At 42.0% G+C, this 20,391-nt stretch overlaps 1 pseudogene; it reads left to right on the top strand.

Moving 5' to 3' along the window:
- The first annotated feature begins 789 nt into the window (after positions 1–789).
- Positions 790–9,460, top strand: LOC139448935 (3-oxoacyl-[acyl-carrier-protein] reductase FabG-like; annotated as a pseudogene).
- The last annotated feature ends 10,931 nt before the right edge of the window (positions 9,461–20,391 follow it).

Genomic DNA, 20,391 nt, shown 5'->3' with positions numbered 1-20,391 from the left:
TTTGCATAGTCCAGATTTAAAGATTATATATCTACACGTACGCAGTCTTAAAGACAAAGTAGATTTTATCAGTGCTGAATTAAATAGTTATGATGTTGTATGTTTAACAGAAACCTGCTTGCACCATGATATTCTAGCCACTGATATTACACTGATACCATTTTCATATCGTAGCCTGTATTAAGGAATATATTTTAGATCTAAAATCAGAGTATGACGGACACCCTGAGATGGAGGCACGCGTGGATATATTGACAGTTTTTACGTAGTTAGTGTTAAAACCGAATGTTTGCGAGGATTAATAAGATTTCTGAATTCTGTTACAACAGTAACCGTACATGTATTTGTTACATTAAGTCATTTCATTCAAATTTGTTTGGTATGATTATGTCTTATAATTATTTTAGGATGGAAGGTACAGTTACCAAATAAAATATGCTGAAATATCAATTCATTATGACCATATTTCATAATCTATTTTTTAAGGTAACCCTCCTTACATTAAAGATAACTGTTTAAAGAATATAGTACTTAAAGACATTGCAACAAACCGAATAATCAGGGGGGAGACTTTATACTGAGGGGGGCGCGAAACATATCCGCCCGGGGAAGATTTTATTTCAGAACAGATTCTCCGGGGGAGAATCTGTACCGGTATAAAATCTCCGGGGGGAGAATTTGTACGGGGGAGAGTTTATACCGGGACACCGGCGTGGAAGGAATAACATTCAGGAACTAAATTATAATTCATACACACACACTTGCTGCATCAGTGGGCTTCCTGTTACAATGGCACTGAGAGGAAAAGTTGCTATCATTACAGGTGAGATTGTTCATTGTTAGCTAACCGGGTCCGACGGACCAAGGCGAGCTTTTGCCATACTGAGGTGTCCGTCCGTCAACAATTTTTTTCTAACGACTTCTTCGAAATTTGACTGGAAGCATCCCCAGGTGGTGGGGATTAAAAATTGTACAAATGGAAGCGCTTCGGACCAGGGTGAGCTAAAAATAACATTGAAATCAGGTGTCTAATTTCATTACAAACCTCAGAATTAACAAGTTTATTCGCACACAAACGTGCGTATGATTACAAAGATCATTCGATAGCCTACCATCTTCCCGAAACAAGGGAGTTAACTGACTATAAAAGTCCAGTTTCCACCCTTGCCGAACTATGCTGGTATTTTGGAGTTACATTTTGGCTGGACTAACGATTCTATGCATAGCCCAATCAAAATCGCACAGCGAAATCGAAATCTGGTTCGTAAACAGGCATGCAGATTTCGATTGCAGGATTTGCAGCGCATGTGCGCCGCCAACTCGTGATCGACAGATCTTTTCTAAATCTTTTCATGTTTTTAATCAAGGTTCTCACGTGATTTGATGCACTTCGCGATGTAAGACTCGTTTTATCACAATATAGATCTTACAAGCATGGACGTAATGTGGACACTTTCTGTCACGTTATTCACCAGCCACAGTCACCCCCTCCACACACACACACGCACGCACGCACGCACGCACACACACACGCACGCACCAAACAAAGCAGGGTACATTGATCAGTTTCCAGAACACATAAGTGACAGAAATGGAATTCTTTGTATGTTGGATTTCAATCAGCACATTCCTCCTTTCAGGTTCCAGTTCAGGAATTGGGGCAGGAATTGCATCAGTGTTTGCAAAAGAAGTAGCCAAACTGTCTTTGACAGGCAGGAACCAGAAGAATTTGGAGGAAGTGGTTAAGAACTGCAAGACGAAAGGTTCTGCCGTAAGTAGAAACCAAGGAGAAAGCTATAGCTGATTAACAAATCCACATCCTTGTTTATCCTGAGCGATGTGACCTACAGGCATGTGACCCGTGACGATCCGGTGTAGATTTGGTCTTCAGCAACCCATGCTTGCCGCAAAAGGCGACTATTCTTGTCGAAAGAGGCGACTAACGGGATCGGGTGGTCAGACTCGCTGACTTGGTTGATCATGTCATCGATCTATTGCGTGGATCGATGCTCATGTTGTCAATCACTAGATTATCTGGGCCGGACTCGATTATTTACAGACCGCCGTCATATAGCTGGAATATTGCTTAGTGCAGCGTTAAACAGCAAACCATCCAAACAACCTATAGGCATGCCAGCATTCACTGCACTTTCGAGAGTACAAACACAACGAGGTAACCTTTCGAATCGTCCCATAAATTTAGTGCCTCAGCCAATTGTTGACGACATTTCCTCACTGGTAAATGGGTGAAACCACATCATATCGAATCAACGATTTTACAACGTGATTGACTTTCTATTTCAGGATGTTCTCATAAACGTGGGTGACGTCACGGATGCTGCTTTCAGAAAGACTCTCGTGGAGACAACCAAGAAGAAGTTCGGGTAAATCGACATACTGGTGGGTATACTTCAACTACAGTGGAAGGGTTGAAGTTGAAGTGAAATGGGGATAAACGCCGCGTCCAAGATTATTGCACTTATATAGCGACGTGCATGCATGTTTGTGTCTGCTTGTACTAGTCCGGACTGATGCCGATGAGACACAGTATACTGACTCCGAGACGACCATTTCCTTGTTTTAGTCCTTTAATGCCGAGCGCCAGACAGGGTAACAACAAGTACAATCTTTTAACGTCTGTTGGTATGACGCGGCCGGGGATCGAACCTCGAACCTTTCGCTCTCCAGGCGGACGCTCTACCACTAGACCACGGATGCGGTCCAGAAGGGTTGAAAGGACATACCTTCTGTACCATCATGATACATTACAATGAGAACCTGCTTCGAAAATCAAAACAGTTCTCTTGTGTGTTGTTTAACGCCGCACTCAGCAATAGTTTAGTTATATGAGGGCGGCCTGTAAATAATCGAGCCGAGACAAGACACGTTCAACTGAACATATTGTTTGTGTCTTGTTTATTGCCGCACTCAGCAGTAGCCCTTCCATTTGACAATGGCTAGTAAACAACAGTGACAGGACCAGAAAATCCTGTGATTGTTATTTTGAACAACGATCTATGGTGTGGGAAAATGATGAGACGGAAGCACCAAAGTCACCAATCCCGACTGGTCGACCCATTAAGTCACCTCTGAACACAAGCATAGGTTGTTAGGAACCAGTTCTTACCCAGAACATCCATGGTGTGCTTTTGTTGAAAGGGTTTCATGGATTTTGTTAAATATGTGTATCGATACATTGCAAAGAATAAAATGCAACTATATGATCCAGTTTAACTGCTGCAGAGTAGAATCCATTCACCCATCACATGGACATTCTGGGTTGGAAGACCAGGCCCCCTATTGCCGTATGCTTGTCTGAGGTTGGAGTAAATTGGGTTTCATCAGGCTTGTGTAAATATTATGTCAATATCACAACAGGCTACACCATAATTGGGCTTCACACATTGTACCCATGTGGGGAATCCTACCAGTGTCTTGGTTTGACGAGCGAACGCTTTAACCTCTAGGCTACACAACGGTCTGAAGAGGTGAAGAAAAGGTCTTTGGTTAATTGATGGAAACCACGTAATTACACCCATACAGAGTTGGTTGTTGCTCATATTATCAATCATTGCATTGTCTATGGGCGATTACCTACAGGCTCGTCGCAGAGAGTGGCGTTTTAAAAGATCCGGGGTGGAATAGCTTGCCCATGCTTGCTTGTCGGCAGCCCCAGGAACAAGAAGCACAACAGACAACATCAGTATTTTAACAAATATCTGTCCGTGAAGATCCGGAGTAGAATAGGTCTTCGGCAACCCATGCTTGCCGTAAAAGGCGACTGCTTGTCGTAAGACACGGGTGGTCTGGCTCGCTGACTTGGCTGATGTATGTCATCGTATCGCAAATGCGTGGTTTGATGCTCACGATGTCAATCACTGTATTGCCTGGTCCAGACCGCCATCATATAGCTGGATCATTGCTGAAACAATAAACCAACCAACCAATTTTAAAAGAACAGAAACAAGTTGTATGGTATGTCTATGTTAAGGTTAACAATGCTGGGATCGCAATGATGGCCCAAAGAACAGTATGACAAAACAATGGCTGTGGACGTGGAGGCACCTGTGTTTTTGACACAGTTGGTTTTACCGTATTTAGTTGAAACTAAAGGTACTCTCTTGTGAGTGAATGTGAATGCATGAGTATGATTTTATGTCTGTAATCATTTTTTAAAAAACGATTTATTCTGAAAAACTGGAAGCAAATTGCCTCACAATTTTTCAACACGAAAACAATTGTTCACTGGAAAATGTGCTGGATGTCCGGGAAAAGGTGCCGTGGACTCAAACGGCTCAGCTTCTCCTTCCAGAGAAATCATTGTATGTCTTGAAGCAGTGATGCAAACATATTCCGTCATAAAAAACTTGTCTTAATAACTGTATGGTTGAAATACTGCCAATAAGATATAAACTGGTAACACATGTAAGTTCATGTTTCCTTCGTTAGGACGTTATAATGTGTATGGTAGATATTGCCACAGTTTTAGGGCTAAACAAATCTGTTTGTTGCAGGGTGTGTGGTTAATATTTCGACTTGCGGAACGAGTACAATTGTGAGTGTTTTGTCGGCAAAGACCGGGATAATTCTCATCATGTAAAATGGACCCCTTGTGAAGGTCCGGGGTATAATTGGTCTTCAGCAACCCAAAGGCGACTATGCTTGTCGTAAAAGGCGACTAACGGGATCGGGTGGTCAGCCTCGCTGACTTGGTTGATACATGTCATCCATCCCAATTGTGTTGATCGATGCTCATGATATCAATCACTGGATTGTCTGGTCCAGACTCGATTATTTACAGACCGCCGTCATATAGCTGGAATATTGCTGAGTGCGGCGTTAAACAACAAACCAACAACAACAACTTTTAACCACCCGTGGTATTTGGAGTGCAGCATTGATATGCATCACACGCGAAGCACATTGGAGGTTGTATGGCCAAAATGGGTATTACTGGTGGTGGCATTTAAGTTTACTTCAACATCAAGTTGAGATATTTTAAAGAAAATGTGGAAATGTTTTGCATGAGAACAGCTGCATGTCTCCTTTGTGGTGTCTCGTTTGGCAAGTGACTTGGTCTCCGGACATTTGTCTCCGTGGTATACCTCAATGTGTTGGAAATGGTGATTTTAGAGATATTTGAACAGAAACAAGTCCTAGACCGAGGCTGATGGTACGCATGACCCAGTCGTCTGAGGCGCCACAGTTCGCTGTGCAGAGTTGCGTCCCTTGGGCACGCCATCAACCTATGATACTAGTACTGGGTTCGAAACCCTGTTCACCCTGATTTTGTTTCAAGGTTTGTCAGCACCGTACCCGTGGTTTCACCAAAGTGGTAAAAAGGACATACAATTTCATTTGGGGAAAAAATCCACCATCTGACTTTTGGCTTACCTTTTACATTAAACTGAGATGCTGGTATAACTGAAATATCAAATTTGGGTTAAACCAAAATAATCACTCGATATGTATTAACATATGGGTAGCGGTAGCTTTTGTCAGTAATTCCTCGAACACTTCAGAACAGAAGATTTGGCGTCATAGGTGGTAATGTACCTTGTGAGGAATCCAGGTTAGAATTGGTCCCAAACGACCTATGCCTATCGCTCAAGGGAACTGAGTGGATCATCTAGTCGCCACCGTCGTATCCAGATAAAATAAATGCTGATAAACGGTGTTATCAAAAAGCAAACAAAATACAAACATCGTTATTTCTTTCCACAGAAATGGCTTCCCAGGGGGTTCGCGTTAATGCAGTCAAGTGAGTATAATGAGAAAGGCAATACTTTTGAAGAAAGTAATATTGCCTTTGTGTATGACCGTGTGTGGATGGTGTTTGATCGGGGTGGATATTTAATATCGATAGAAATTACATTCACTTAGGGGAGGCACGGGTGGCCCAGTCGTCTAAGGCGCCGCGTTTCGTTGTGCAGAGTTGCGTCCCCTGGACACGCCAGAAACCTATGATTGTGGGTTCGAATCCCGGTTCGCACCGATTATGTTTCTAGGTTTGTCAGCACCATACCCATGCTCGTGGGTTTCACCGAAGTGGTAAACGTCTGGGACCTGCATCATTTCCGGCTTTCCTCCCACATTAAGCTGACACGCCGCGATATAACTGTAATAGTGTTAAAAGCGGCGTTAAACCCAACTCACTCACTGGCATTTATTTAGATTTATTTGAGTTCAGTTTATAATAAGCTGAGAATATGCAGCATGTTTTCTATCACTTGTATATTCATGTGTTTCGATTCATCAGGTTGCAAGGTTAGTGAAAACTCGACACTCAACTTCGTTACAACATGTCCAGTATTCGTTATGTGTTCATTACTATTTACAGGGTGTTAGTTTCATAATATGCATTTATAGGGGTCAAGCATTAATCATGTTCTGTATAACGTAAGCAGGTATCGCACAAGTCTTCCACTTTTACATTGTTGTTTGTTTGTTCTTTAACGCCGGACTCAGCAATATCAAAACTATATGACGGCGGTCCGAAAATAATTGAGTCTGGACCTGACAATCCAGTGACTGACAACATGAGCATCGATCTACATAGTTGGGATACGATGACATGTATCAACCAAGTCAGCGAGCCTGACCACCCAATCCTGTTAGTCGCCTTTAAGGACAAGCATAGTCGCCTTTTACGTCAAGCGTGGGTTGCTGAAGATCTATACTTCTACCCCCGATCTTCACGGGTCTCCGTAATAACTCCATATATATTGTGTTGGACATCACGCAAGAAGTTGGAATTGGCATGTAGTTATATAACACATGAGCAAAACCAGTTAATCAACTCAGGGCATGGTCTTTTAGTTACACGAAGGTAATAACCATCAGTCGTTAAACAAGGTGACCCGTGAATGTTCTGGGACAGAATAGGTCGTCAGCTTTCCATGCTTGCCGTAACAGGCGACTATGCTTGTCGTAGGAGGTGACTAACGGGATCGGGTGGTCATCGATTCCAATTGCGCGGGACCCGTGAAGATCCGGGGTAGAATAGATCTTCAGCAACCTATGTTTGCCGTAAAAGGCGACTATGCTTGTCGTAAAAGGCGACTAATGGGATCGGGTGGTCAGGCTCGCTGACTTGGTTGATGCATGTCATCGTATCCCAATTGCGTGGATCGATGCTCATGATATTATTCACTGGATTGTCTTATCCAGACTCGATTATTTACAGACCGCCGTTTTAAACTGAAATATTGCTGAGTGCCGCGTTAAACAACAAACCAACCAACCAACCAATCCAATTGCGTGGAGCGATGCTCATGATTTTGATCACTGGACTATGTGGTCCAGACTCGATTATTTACAGACCGCCGCCATATAGCTGGAATATTGCTGAGTGCGGCGTTAAACAACAAACCAACCAACCAATTGCGTAGATCGTGTAATCAATCACTGGATTGTCTGGTCCAGATTCGATTCTTTACAGACGGCCGTCATATAGCTGGAATGTTGCTTAGAGCGCCGTTGAACAACAAACAGAAAACCAAAAAAAACTTGGTGGGCTCAGTTGTCATGAAAGGATACGACGTCATTCTAGACGTCTGAATCTTCTTGTAATTACAAGACACGTGGAGATCCGGGGAAGAATAGGCCCGTGAAGATCCGGGATAGAATAGGTCTTCAGCAACCTATGCTTGCCGTAAAATGTGACTATGTTTGTCGTAAGAGGCGACTAATGGGATCGGGTGGTCAGGCTCGCTGACTTTGTTGATGCATTTCATCGATCCCAATTGCGATTCCGGATCAATGCACATGTTGTTAATCACTTGATTGTCTGGTCCAGACTCGATTATTTACAGACCACCGTCATATATTTGGAATATTGCTGAGTACGGCGTTAAACAACAAACAAACAAACGTAATTACAATGTTGATTAACAAATATGTCTTTTCCGTTTACGGTTGTTTTTTGAGTATTCTGGGTACGTCATACTTGGTTTCCTGCGATCATTCCATATACTGATAACTGTTCACTTGGTTTAGTGTGATTGCTGTATCACTGCAGCTGTTGTGTTTATTTTGACTGTTGTATTCACTATGATTGCGTTATGCACTCTGTTGGTTTGATTGTTTCAGACCAGGCCACGTACCCACTTCAATAATGTCTCGGCAGTTAAACAAAGAAGAAAGTGCCATGGTAATTACCTACCACATCTGTCATGGAAACCAGTGGTCAGACTCGCTAATTTGGTTGATGCATGTCATCGATCCCAATTGCGTGGGTCGATGCTCATGATGTCAATCACTGGATTGTCTGGTCCAGACTCGATCATTTACAGACCGCCGTCATATAGCTTGAATATTGCTGAGTGCGGCGTAAAAAAACAAACCAACCAGTGTCATGGAAACCAGTAATTGATAGCACGAGCAACTTCCCACGCCGTTCATGTACGACACACTATCAACAAAGAGAACGAGTCTGACCCCTCGATTCCACGCCTCTTACGACAAGCGTAACCCACTGATGATTTATTCTTAACCCAGAATTACCACATGTGATGTGAAGCATCTTTGTGTTAGAACTGTCACAGTGCAAACCATTTCAATACTTTTATTTAAGGCTTCATTTATCTTAAATACCTAATTGGTTCTATATTTTTCCAAGTGCACCGAAATTCTATGCCCTTTGTTTAATATATTCAAACAATATTCGGCGTATCCCCTCTTATCATAAGCCCCCTCCAGGCAGGACCCTTAAACTCCAGCTCTATCTATAAATGTCAGTTAACACCTTCTCACGTCGGCGGATCTTACGTATATACATACTCGTGGGACAATGATCTTGCAACACGTTATGTTATACCCCTGTCTATAAAAGAGATGTGGCAGAGATCGATTTGTGTAAGTGACAGAGCTCGTGTTCCCAACCGGGAACATTGGCCACTCGGTCCCGGTGTGCGTTCTGTGCGTTATTATCAACATGTCCCTTTTCGACCTGTTCCACCCATCATCAATAAGCATTGCTGCTGTTGTCTTAAACTTCACCCCTGAGTTTTGTCGTCCGTCATCACCCTGAGCTACCATCTGAGGGCCGAAACGTACGCCATTGGACAGAACCATCTGTATAGAACCAACGCCTTTTGTATTCTCTGATCACGACATATTTTTAATTTTTTTTGTCAGTCCCAAATTTATTATCTTCTGGCCATATGGCTTTAAGCCGGCACTGAAGACATCAGATGACTTAGATAGATGGGAGTCCTGCTGGAGTTATCTCCCTTAGTCAAAGAGACCAAAGCCCACGACACTCTTTCACTCACTCACACACTCTGTTTCAGATGGAAAAAACATGATTAAAGCGACGCCAATTGGTCGAACGGCTACGGCAGAGGAAATGGGACACATTGTTGCCTTCTTGGCCTCGGAAAAAGCAGCCTTTATAACAGGGGAATGTATCTTGGCCGATGGCGGGTTGACAATGACTACACCACCCATCTCTACATAAGAATTCGGATTCAAAGGACTTATATTTGCCTCCACTGTCTGCAGATTGTGTACTACCAAATACGCAAGGCCACTGGTCAAATTGACAAAAATGAGTTTATATACCGCTTACTAGTACGTAATGACGTGGGAAAAAAAGTCACCGGCTAGCAAAGTAGAACAGAGTTAAATCTGAAGAGGTTTATTCAAACCATACATAACGTAGAAAATCTTCCCAATTCTAAAGTTTACATCACTAAAACATTACTCTGAGGAGCACAGCTTCTTTGACTTATAGTTCTGAGAAAATATTGAGACATGATTTATTCTGAGATATACAGAATTAAAAAGATATATTTTGAAAAGATGATTTCCACCTCGACTCTATGAGCTGAATCTTTAAAGCTGTTCTTTGGGGATTAAAAGTCACACAGATGACGACCTCAGCACGCCGTACAAAGCAATATTCCTGCTATATGACGACGGTCTGTAAATAATCAAGTCTGGACCAGACAATCCTCTCATTGATGTCATGAGCATCGATCCACACAATTGAGATCAATGACATGCATCAACCAAGTCAGCGAGTCTGACCACCCGATCCCGTTAGTTACCCCCCACGACAAGCATTGTCCCCTTTAACGGCAAGCATGGGTTGCTGAAGGCCCATTCTACCCCGGATCTTCACGGTTCCGCAACATTACAGAATTAAACACTGGAAGTTGGGTTCACTCATTGTACACCTTGGGGAATTAAACCCAGATCTGTGTGAGAGTAAGCGTGTGTTGCCCCACAGCAGTACGCCTGCCACATGACGACAGTTTGTGAACAATCGAGTCTTGTCCAGACAATCCAGTGATCGGCCCATTTGTGTGTCATTGTGCCCGACAGTTGAGCGTGTTGCTGTAGTGGGCATATACTGGATTACGTATAGGCCATCGTGATGTAGCTGGACTATTGGTGAATGCTTTGTTAAACAGTAAATACATTGGAATACCGATTGACATAAAGGGAAATTTGAGGTCATTCCATTTGTTTGTTTTGTTGGTTTGTTTGTTGCTTAACACCGCCCTCAGCAACAGTCTAGCTATATGGCGGCGGTCTGTAAATAATCCAGTCTGGACCAGACAATCCAGTTATTTACTTCATGAACATCGACCCGCGCAATTGGGATCGATGACATGCATCAACCAAGTCAGCGAGCCTGACCACCCGATCCCGTTAGTCGCCTTTTACGACAAGCATAGTCGCCTTTTACGGCAAGCATGGGTTGCTGAAGACCAGTTCTACTCCGGATCTTCACAAGGGGTCCATTTTACATGATGAGAATTATCCCGGTCTTGGCTGACAAAACACTCACAATTGTATTCGTTCCGCACGTGACCTTTGACCGACCACTGAAATGACGAACATTAACCAATTAGAAAGCAGCTTTCTCGAGCTTTACGGCACTCGGTTCAACCTGGCGACTTCCATTTCAGACTACGCTTGAAATATATACAGTATAATTATGTTGACATAGTTCTCGATTAAAATTTTGAAAACTGAACAAACGAACATTCCGGAATGTCTAATATATGGTTGAGATTGTATGACAGAGCTTCTCACGTACTCTGCAACGCCTCCTCCGTTCAGATGTCTGTCCCACGGAAGCGCGAGATAGACGATAATTTTGACGGAATCAGTCGTAGGGGCCGTAACTGCCGTTCGGAATACCCCGTGTTAACGTTTTCGAGGTTGCATGATTTGAAAACACATTCCGACTTTCATTTTCACGATCTGGTAAGCGACGCTTTGATTGGTTGGATGAAAAGTCGTTCTGACGTGACCCGTAATGGGATGGCCTCAAATCTTTGTTAAGCAATAGAGAGCGCTAAGATTTGATTTTAATGAGATTGTGGGGATACTGATTATAATGATGCCTTTTTTGTGGGGATGTTTGCTGATGTTGGTTGGTGGCTGTTGCTGATGTTTGTTTGTGAAACTGTTGATATTGTTTGTTTGTTTGTTTTTGCTGATCTTTGTATTGTTGTTTGCGGGTTTGTTGGGGTTGTTTGTAGGACTGCTGTTGCTGTTTCGAAATTGCTCGTTATATTCCTCAAGCTGTTCCCTTCTTAATATTTGATGTTCATTCCAAATATTATCAGCCCATATATTACCCTTCCTATGGAATAAGTGAGATCGGTTGCACTTTTGTGTAATATATATTCATGTCTTTGTAAATTACATTCTAAATTCTGTCCGTCCGTCCGTCCGCCTGTCCGTATGTCTGAATCGTTTCCGGAGCAGAACTCGAAAACCGTTAAATATTTCTTCATCAAACTTTGCATTTATATCACTTGAGTGGTGATGTTGTGCCTTTTACTATTTCGAAATTTTAGAAAAAAATTTTTTACATTTCCACGGCAACAAGATGGACTTAGGTTCTGTGAGGGTAGGGTTCGTTTCCGCAGAATAACTCATTAACCGTTCAAAAACATTTCTTGAAACTCTCCAGGTCTGTCAGATACATGCTGAGCTGGTGCCCTTTGCTATTTAGAAATTTTTATTTTTTACGTTTCCATGGCAACAAGATGGACTTAGGTTCTGTGAGGGTAGGGTTCGTTTCCGGAGCATAAATCATAAACCGTTCACTATATTTTCATGAAACTTTCCAGGTCTGTCAGGTACATGCTGAACTGGTGCCTTTTGCTATTGAAAAGTTTCAGAAATTTTTATTTTTTACGTTTCCATGGCAACAAGATGGACTTAGGTTCTGTGAGGGTAGGGTTCGTTTCCCGAGTATTACTCATAAACCGTTCAATATATTTTCATGAAACTTTCCAGGTCTGTCAGATATATGCTCAGCTGGTGCCTTTTGCTATTTAGAAACGTTTATTTTTTTACGTTTCCATGGCAACAAGATGGACTTAGGTTCTGTGAGGGTAGGGTTCGTTTCCGGACTAGAATTCATAAACCGTTCACTATTTTTTTTATGAAACTTTCCAGGTCTGTCAGGTACATGCTGAACTGGTGCCTTTTGCTATTTAGAAGTTTTATAAATTTTTATTTTTTACGTTTCCATGGCAACAAGATGGACTTAGGTTCTGTGAGGGTAGGGTTCGTTTCCGGAGCATAAATCATAAACCGTTCACTATTTTTTCATGAAAACTTTCCAGGTCTGTCAGGTACATGCTGAACTGGTGTCTTTTGCTATTGAGAAGTTTCAGAAATTTTTATTTTTTACGTTTCCATGGCAACAAGATGGACTTAGGTTCTGTGAGGGTAGGGTTCGTTTCCCGAGCATTACTCATAAACCGTTCAATATATTTTCATGAAACTTTCCAGGTCTGTCAGATACATGTTCAGCTGGTGCCTTTTGCTATTTAGAAACCTTTATTTTTTTACGTTTCCATGGCAACAATATGGACTTAGGTTCTGTGAATTTTCATGTAAACAATAAATTGCAGATGGACATAGGCTCACTGTGTGAGTGATGTTAGTTTCCGAAGCAGAACTAAAAGACTGTTGAATATTTCTCCATGTTACTTTTCATAGGTTTGAACTACACACTAAACTGGTGCCATTTGCTATTTTAGGATTTTGTTCTGTTTTTAGTCTCCACGGAAGCAAATTCGACTTAGGTTCAATTTGGGATGGGGTTCATTTCTTGAACAGAACTGAGAAACTGTGTGATAGTTCTTCATAAAACTTTACGCAAGCATCATCTAGTTTGCTTAAAAATAAACACAGAAACACACTTGTTTTACTTTCCATTTCATATGGATGCGACCATGGTGTATCTTTTGTGGTTAAACAATGTATACTTCTTCAACTCTTGACTCATTACATACAGAATTGCACATTTACTTGTGGTTACTTTACATACAGCTGACTCTTGTTTGTGAGGCTTTTGGGGTTATTTGTGAGGCTGAGCAACTTGTTTGTTGGACTGATCAGTTTGTTTGTGGGGCTGATAAACATATTTGTGGGGCTTTTGAGGTTGTTTGTGAGGCTCATCAGCTTGCTTGTGAGGTTGATCAGCTTGTTTGTGGGGCTTTTGGGCTTGTTTGTTGGACTGATCAACTTGTTTGTGGGACTGATCAACTTGTTTGTGAGGCTTTTGAGGTTGTGGGGTTTATCAAATTGTTTGTGGGGCTGATCAGCTTGTTCGTGAGGCTGATCAACTTGTTTGTGGGACTGATCAACTTGTTTGTGAGGCTTTTGAGGTTGTTTGTGAGCCTCATCAGCTTGTTTGTGAGGCTGATCAACTTGTTTGTTGGGCTTTTCAGGTTGTTTGTGGGGCTGATCAACTTGTTTGTGGGGCTAATCAAATTGTTTGTGCGCTGATCAACTTGTTTGTGGAGCAGTTGAGGTTGTTTGTGAGGCTGATCAACTTGTTTGTGAGGATGATCAACTTATTTGTGGAGCAGTTGAGGTTGTGGGGTTTATCAGCTTGTTTGTGGGGCTGATCAGCTTGTTTGTGGGCTGATCAGTTTGTTTGTTAGGCCGATCAGCTTGTTTGTGAGGCCGATCAGCTTGTTTATGGGGCTGATCAGCTTGTTTGTTAGGCCGATCAGCTTGTTTGTTAGGCCGATCAGCTTGTTTGTGAGGCCGATCAGCTTGTTTATGGGGCTGATCAGCTTGTTTGTTAGGCCTATCAGCTTGTTTGTTAGGCCGATCAGCTTGTTTGTTAGGCCGATCAGCTTGTTTGTGAGGTTGTTAAAAAATTGTGAGGCTGATCAGCTTGTTTGTGAGGCTGATCAACTTGTTTGTGGGGCTCTTGAGGTTGTTTGTGTGGCTGATCAGCTTGTTTGTTTGGCTGATCAGATTGTTTGTGAGGCTGATCAGATTATTTGTGTGGCTGATCAGCTTGTTTGTTTGGCTGATCAGATTGTTTGTGAGGCTGATCAGATTGTTTGTGGGCTGATCAACTTGTTTGTGAGGCCGATCAGCTTGTTTGTTAGGCCGATTAGCTTAAAATTATTTGTTAGGCCGATTAGCTTGTTTGTGAGGCCGATCAGCTTGTTTGTGGGGCTGATCAGCTTGTTTGTTAGGCCGATCAGCTTGTTTTCGAGGCCGATCAGCTTGTTTGTTAGGCTGATCAGCTTGTTTGTTAGGCCGATCAGCTTGTTTGTGGGGCCGATCAGCTTGTTTGTTAGACCGATCAGCTTGTTTGTTAGCCCGATCAGTTTGTTTGTTAGGCCGATCAGCTTGTTTGTGAGGCCGATCAGCTTGTTTATGGGGCTGATCAGCTTGTTTGTTTGGCCGATCAGCTTGTTTGTTAGGCCGATCAGCTTGTTTGTGAGGCCGATCAGCTTGTTTGTGAGGCTTTTGAGGTTGTTAAAAATTTGTGAGGCTGATCAGCTTGTTTGTGAGGCTGATCAACTTGTTTGTGGGGCTCTTGAGGTTGTTTGTGGGGCTGATCAGCTTGTTTGTTTGGCTGATCAGATTGTTTGTGAGGCTGATCAGATTATTTGTGTGGCTGATTAGCTTGTTTGTTTGGCTGATCAGATTGTTTGTGAGGCTGATCAGATTGTTTGTGGGCTGATCAACTTGTTTGTGGTGCTGTTAAAAGTTAAAAGTTATTTGTGGAGCTGATCAACTTGTTTGCTAGGCCGATCAGCTTGTTTGCTAGGCCGATTAGCTTAAAATTATTTGTTAGGCCGATCAGCTTGTTTGTGAGGCCGATCAGCTTGTTTGTGGAGCTGATCAGCTTGTTTGTTAGGCCGATTAGCTTGTTTGTGAGGCCGATCAGCTTGTTTGTGGGGCTGATCAGCTTGTTTGTTAGGCCGATCAGCTTGTTTGTGGGGCTGATCAGCTTGTTTGTTAGACCGATCAGCTTGTTTTTAGGCCGATCAGCTTGTTTGTTAGGCCGATCAGCTTGTTTGTTAGGCCGATCAGCTTGTTTGTGGGGCTGATCAGCTTGTTTGTTAGACCGATCAGCTTGTTTTTAGGCCGATCAGCTTGTTTGTGAGGCCGATCAGCTTGTTTGTTAGGCCGATCAGCTTGTTTGTTAGGCCGATCAGCTTGTTTGTGGGGCTGATCAGCTTGTTTGTTAGGCCGATCAGCTTGTTTGTTAGGCCGATCAGATTGTTTGTGAGGCTGATCAGATTGTTTGTGGGCTGATCAACTTGTTTGTGGTGCTGTTAAAAGTTAAAAGTTATTTGTGGAGCTGATCAACTTGTTTGCTAGGCCGATCAGCTTGTTTGCTAGGCCGATTAGCTTAAAATTATTTGTTAGGCCGATCAGCTTGTTTGTGAGGCCGATCAGCTTGTTTGTGGGGCTGATCAGCTTGTTTGTTAGGCCGATCAGCTTGTTTGTTAGGCCGATCAGCTTGTTTGTTAGGCCGATCAGCTTGTTTGTGAGGCCGATCAGCTTGTTTGTTAGACTGATCAGCTTGTTTTGGGGGTATGTAGTCGGGGCGATCGGGTAGCCTAGATGTTAAAGCGTTCACTCGTCACGCCGAGGACCCGTATTCGATTCCCCCCACATCGGTACAATGTGCGAAGCCCCTTTCTGGTGTCCCCGCCGTGATATTGTTGGAATATTTCTAAAAGCGGCGTTAAACTCACTCACTCTGTAGTCACTGTCGTCACGATGCAGTGACTATGGTTACGATGCAGTCATTCCATAACGAGGAGTACAGGTGTTAAAACGAGACTGACTGACACATTTATTTGCCGGTTTGAATGGCAATTAAAATATGTAGTATGCTAGAGTTGAGACAGATGGAAAGTTACCTTTCGTGAAGGCTGACTGATAAACTGGCTCAGCGAAATGCCTGGGAAGCGTTGTTTCAAATACCTGGTACTAATCAGCGTCGGATGTTTTATGTTCTTGACGGCCGTGGGAAAGCGAGGCACAAAAAAGTACAATGCAGACATTAAGTAAGTCTGTTTTGATTGGAAGATTTATTATCATTTCAGACTCCAATTAGTTAGGCTGATATGATATGCGGATTCACGTTTACCACAGTGAGTAGGTGGATGGGTGACCACGTTAAGCAGCTCGACTCATGAGAATTTCTAGGGCTTCGGTCCTGCCCCCACACTGAAGCACATGAACGACGCGATGGAAGAATGCGGGTGTACAGACGACGTCATGAACGTTTTGCCGACGCCTGTGTCCCCCCGGTGGACAGATTCGGCAGGGGAAGCGTGATGATGTGGGGAGCCATATCCTTCAGGCGAAGCGCGAGGTTCCAAAATATAATAAAGAGGTATCTAATCGACAGTAGGACTACATCAAATTTCAAAACACAGTAGGTTTATCTCCATTCTACCATGACGGCAACAACGCTTTGAAAACGGCGCTCTCATGCAACGCGTAATAACACAGGTGCACAGGTCCGCAATCTTTGAACATTCCGAAAAGTGGTCACAGGTAGTTCGTTATATATGTAACAATTATTACTAAAGTTCAAGATTAAAAAACACCATAGTCGTGAGATGTTCATAATAAGTGTTCAAAACACATAGTTTTTCAAAAGAAGTTGACAAATAACACTGCTAACTTAATCCAAAGAGAGATGTTTTAATTTCTATCAAACTGTTGCACACTGTTTTACACTGTGGACTGGCTGTCGTTTCGCGGATATTTGTGAGAGAGGTCATTTCTTGGAAATCGAACATGCCATCAGCTATAGTAGGGGTGACGGGTAATAGAAAAAGGTTTTAAAATGCTAAACGAATATATTTCTACAGCAAACTTAATGAATTAACATTCTAATATACATTGAACATGTCTATGAGTTATTAGTTAGATAGCAATTACCCCCAGTAAACAAAAATAACATCAAAGTAAATGCCTCTCCACCCCGAACTTGGATGTGGCAGAACTTGACCTAAATCACGGTTACTCACACCCCACAGCTGTCAATGGCTGACAATCATGTGTTTACATTAACTAGATCAAGTTAAAAGAAGCAAGATGACAACCCCGATCTATGATTTGGTTCCACATTTACCTGTAGATTTACTGGGATTGATCGAGCCTGCTGGTACATCCATATGATTACCAATGGAACTGAGTATGACTGAACAGCCGCTTTTTAGGCTGCAGACGAGCCGGATAATCTGCATGGTGTGACCTGTCAATTTCAAGATTTCACGGATCCAAAGCCAAATAGTGACAGAACTTAGACATTTCTGGTCCAGAAATAGTAGGTCGTGTATAATTTTCATAATTGTGCGTGTTCTGAAATGAATTTCATCAAGTTTGATAAGCTGTCACTTCAGTTGGGGCATTGTTTTCGTGGACTTTCGAAGGGGATTGTTTTCTGTTGCACTTTCAAACCCCCTTCTGCAAAATTCTAACGGTGGTGGTTGACGGAGATGTCAAACGATATCGATCAGAAAAAGGGTTGTAAACACCATGTTGTCATGAATAAAATGTCTTCAAACACATTTTATTATGTTATATTTCACTTTCATTGTCGGTTGTTTCAATAATGAAATTACCTGTTCGTGGGTTTCAGAAAAAGTTACCCAAAAAATGAACAATTACTATTTTCTCAACAAAATTTATTAGATATCACTCTTTCACATATTTTGAATTTGTGAATCTTTGAATTATACCTCCCCACCCTGAACTGAGAACCGTCCTAACGTGTCCCGGTTGTCACTGTATCTGCACTGCACTCTCAGTTATGGCTGCCAAAGAAATTGTTAACAGTAACAGTGCTGTTGAAGAATTGCAGGAAACCAGAAGACAACCCAGTACTGTGCATGTGATGCTGTTCAACATTAACACGTTGACTAACTATCCCTGCTGGTGTGATGTTTTTTCAAACAATTTTTATAATGTTATATTTTACTTTCATTGTCGGTTGTTTCAATGAGGAAATAGCTTAAATTGTTCCGATTCTGGTCACCATAGAAGATTTCTCTAACAGTTTCATAAAAATTTCATTTGTATGCAAAAGATATGCCTTCGTTAAATCTTTTAATGTCCTCATCGAAGCAGTCAGGGTTGCGGCCTAGAACGCCCCAAACATCCGATATCAAACTACCGTATTTCCTCTATTTGACGCTATGTCGTCTATTCTACCATGAATTTGGAATTTACTCGATTCTGATTGGTCAATCAGAGGCTATTAAATCACAATAAACCCCCTCTGATTGAAACAGCTGGTTTGACGGCCGCATCACCGCGGAAGCTTAAATTGATAGAATAGTACTATTTTCAGTCATTGTCGGTAGGCACATTTAAATAATCATATCTACAATTACAGGTTACAAAATGCACAGATGCGGTTACTACAATATTCAAAGGACGTGTGGCAATACATTTCGTGCAGAAAAATACGACAGAAATCAACAAAGGGAATGTATTTAAGTTTTGGAGACAACAGAGAGCTTGGGATTTTGGCGCTTTTCTATATACGACTGTGGCGTCATATCTTTTGCGTCACAATGAGCGATATGACGTCATAATGGTGACGTGCGATGTAGAGCGAAAGCCTTGCAAAGCTTGCTTTGTTTTCTTTACGGATGCCCACCTCATGTTAGCTTACCAAGTTGCCGTGCTTATATGCTTTCAATGCCTGTCATATGTTCGAGCGAAGTATTACGGTGTAAACAAACTGCTTGCGTATATACAGCACCATATTTTGTTCGGTGATTCCGAAATTCAGATCGATAACCCACTCAAAACACTGAACTCAACCCATGCCGTTTCACTCAGTATATTTGCTAACACCAAAGAGTTCGCGTTTTATTTAGTCATGGTAGAATGGAGATAAACATACTGTGTTTTCAATGTAGAGCTAGGTTACCTGTAGATTTAACCCCGCTAAATTGAATTTGGAACCGAATTATATTCGCGAGAGCCCTTGACTCGGCGTGTATTAGAGACCCGGCTGGTATTAGAGACCCAGCGTGTATTAGAGGAAATAAAGATATGTTTAACAGTTCATATGGGGGTGATCGATCGGCAGCCATTTTCTGTGAATTGATAAGTAGGCTATCTATGTATTCATACGCACGTTTTTGTGTGAAAAGGCTTAATATATTTGAAAGGGGTTTCCGTAGGAAAAAGGAAACCTCTTTTTTAACCAATCAGAATCAAGCATTCATCAATGTCATGTTAGAATTGAGTTTAACAGAATAATACTTCAATCACGTCAAAAGTTGAAACGTATGAATACAACGGTCCACCTTTAGAATTCAGGCGTCCGTTCCACAAAATTATCGCAGCGCTAAGATTATCGCAACACACATACTTTAACTTAGACTAACGACTGTCGTTGCGCTATAATACCATCGCCTTATGGAACGGGGCCTTGCACCGCAAAGTTTACAATAACGTCACAATACCCGATGGCGTAATTTGTGGAATTTTATTGCAAGATCCATCAATGTCATGTGACGTCAACCTAGCAACAAGGTTGCTGGGGTCATCGAGTGTGCATTAGCTCTTCTCAGTGATCTATCATCTCCACACGCAACGTCGTTGAATAAGCCAAGGGATGTTAAGAGCTCTCAATATTTGTTCGTGAAACGTGTTCCGAGAGTACATAAGCACGCGTTTTGGTATTACACAATATGTAATACAGCTGTATGTTTATTAAACGGGTGATCTCCTCACGGGCAAGTAATAAAACTGAAATAATGTTCAAAGTGGTGTTTAGTGCGATCACCGTAGTGTGTTACAGTAACTGTCCACATTTTGTGTAATGATGTTATGTAATATGTAAAAGAAAGCTTATTCAATTATCCAATTGACTTGATTAGAATACACAGTGTATGTTATTAACACACAAAACCGTATTTGTTAATCACATATAATAACAGATCGAATATGTTATCTCAATAAACTTGGTGACATGGTTTGGTTTGACTAAAACTGACTAATCAGCAAATCTCGCTGCACTGCACGCGACAGATACTAAAGTACTCATGGAAATGAAAAAAACATGTTTTGCTGGATTTAATAATCGACACAAAGCATTACGTAGATGTAAATAGGAAA

Source organism: Haliotis cracherodii, unplaced genomic scaffold, assembly GCF_022045235.1.
Source record: "Haliotis cracherodii isolate W230 unplaced genomic scaffold, xgHalCrac1.p SCAF_7, whole genome shotgun sequence".
NCBI lineage: Eukaryota > Metazoa > Mollusca > Gastropoda > Lepetellida > Haliotidae > Haliotis > Haliotis cracherodii.
This window is presented reverse-complemented; position numbering and strand designations above follow the sequence as displayed.